The sequence below is a fragment of the Littorina saxatilis genome, linkage group LG5 (assembly GCF_037325665.1).
Source record: "Littorina saxatilis isolate snail1 linkage group LG5, US_GU_Lsax_2.0, whole genome shotgun sequence".
Lineage (NCBI taxonomy): Eukaryota > Metazoa > Mollusca > Gastropoda > Littorinimorpha > Littorinidae > Littorina > Littorina saxatilis.
In genome coordinates this window covers 29,557,835-29,560,334 of record NC_090249.1, presented here as the reverse complement: position 1 = coordinate 29,560,334, position 2,500 = coordinate 29,557,835, and positions in this window count along the sequence as shown.

Genomic DNA, 2,500 nt, shown 5'->3' with positions numbered 1-2,500 from the left:
TTGTGTTCAGCAATTTACTATTTACACACTCAAATTCTACAAAATAAATGTTGGCACACAATTCAAAGGACATGTTTTTCCAACAAAGTGAGTTTGTTACAACTAAAAACAGTAATTTTTTTTATAGTCCTGGTCCTTATTTATATCTAAAAACCAGCGCAAAGCGGCACCCTGAAAACGCTAAAAAGCAATACGGTCATCCTATGCATGCATATAGCTCATATAGCCAAAACCGTTGAAGATAGAAAGACATTTATTGAACAAAAAATATGCAACACATCATTCTTAACAAGTTTTGTTTGTATGTATATCAAAATATTGATCTTCAAATGAATGGTTTGAAAAAATACGACTTCCGGCAGACCTAGACCGTTTTGAAGGAAAAAACCGTGTTTTTTTTCAAACCATTCCATGGCCATCAATATTTTCATATACATGTAAGAACAAAACGTGTTAAGACTGGTGTTGTGCATCTAGTTTGTTCAATAAATGTCTTTCTATCTTCAATGGTTTTGGCTAGATGAGGTAACAAGAGAAGGATATGGGCATTGGAATTACGTCAACATTTCGAGCATTGTCACAGATGAAAAATTATCTGCAGGGTGCTCCTGATTAACAAACCGAGCAAAACTGAAAATTATTGAAGAGAAGACATGTCTGAACAGTTTATAAAGAGACAAGTTTGCAATCATTTGTAAACACCATTATTGTATGGAGGAGTAACTGTTCCCCTACCCCCTAAGAAGGTATTTCTGTCCGTCAACCACGTGAGCGATCGCCACAAATCGAGGCATCACTCGCATTTCAGTTTGGACACACCGGCTGATTGCAAATGCACAGTACGTGTTTCGACACTGAAACGTGACGATTGAGCGTTAAAATAGTTTCTTAAAACAGTCGAAACTGGAGTTAAATGTGACTTCAACACTCAGTGGCGATCGCTAGAGTGGCGATTGTTACTAGACGGACACTAGAAAACCTCAGAAAATGTAATTACTTTGCGATTTTTTTAACTGAAAAACTGTTGCGGTCTTTTTCTGTCGAGCGCGAGCGTCAACGTAAAACAACGTGAGGTCACTTCCTCCCCAAACGGTTAGTTTTTGAATGAAAAGAAAAAAGTGGCGATCGTTACATTGTTTAGACGGACTGGATCGCAACTTTGAAACTCGGGTCACCGTGCGTCGATCAAGGGCAAAATGACCTCGGCAACATTATAACTCACTTCAAGGGTGCACAAACTTGTATTTACAGTATACAAAATTAGGTAAACTTGTGTTTTTGTCCTGTGAAATCACAATTAGTTTCGATGCTCTTGATATCGCTATGCGGACGGACAGATCCGAATCCCCATACATTTTTTTTGCGGAGCTAGTATAAGTTTAGAATTTGTGTTATGGATATCGATTGTTGTTGAAAAACAATCATTTCAATGTGTTCTGGCACTCTCAACCACCACAGCATTGATACTTGTGCATGTATGTGTTGGAATTTAGTTCTTTGTTTAGTGATGCTGTGGCAAAAGTAAATTCATCCGTCCGTATTTTGACGATCGCCACCATTCACACGCGCATAAATAAACACATTATCAAAAATTTCAACTTTTATTTTCAAAAAAGTATTTAAACAACAACTAGTTTGCATGTTAATACAACAAATACAGCAGATTCTCACAGATATGGATTTAAAAGACTGCGGCAAATCTGAGACTATCAAAATGGCCTAATACCATGAAACGTGCCTCATCGACCTTAGTCAAAAGCTGTCATTGACGTCTCCGTCCAAAGCACCTGAAGTCAGTGATTACTTATTCTGCACCACCTTTTCTGCGGCACTTGTCGGAGCTGTCAACTGCGTAATGAAAGCTTTCAATAGCCTACGATGCCCTTCGGCTAAGAGATGTTTGCTGTGTTTAGTTTTGTTTTGTTTTGTTCTGTTTTGTTTTGCTTAATTCTGTTTTGTGTTGTTGTTTTTTGCTTTGATTTGTATTGTCTAGTATTGTTCAGCTTTGTTCTGTTCTGCTCTGTTCTGTTCTACTCTGTTTTGTTTTGCTTTGTTGTGTTTTGTTGTGTTTTGTTTTGCTTTGTTTTGTATTGTCTAGTATTGTTCAGCTTTGTTTTGTTTTGCTCTGTTCTGTGCACGTCTATTTTGTTTTGGTGTGTTTTGTTTTGGTGTGTTTTGTTGTGTTTGGTTTTGCTTTGATTTGTATTGCCTATTATTGTTTAGCTTTGTTCTGTTTTGCTCTGTTCTGTGCTACTCTGTTGTGTTGTGTTGTGTTGTGTTGTGTTGTGTTGTGTTGTGCTGTGCTGCTCTGTTCTACTCTTCTGTTTTGTTGTGTTTTGTTGGCTGTATTTATCCTTTGAATTACGGATCATTGCCAAAACAGCCGCACGACCGTTCGGGAGCTGTCAAATTCACTTGGAGTTACGTCATAAAATCACATGTTATGATTTTCTGGGAGGGATATGACGTGACGCTGTAAATAACGTCATCACAATCGTTA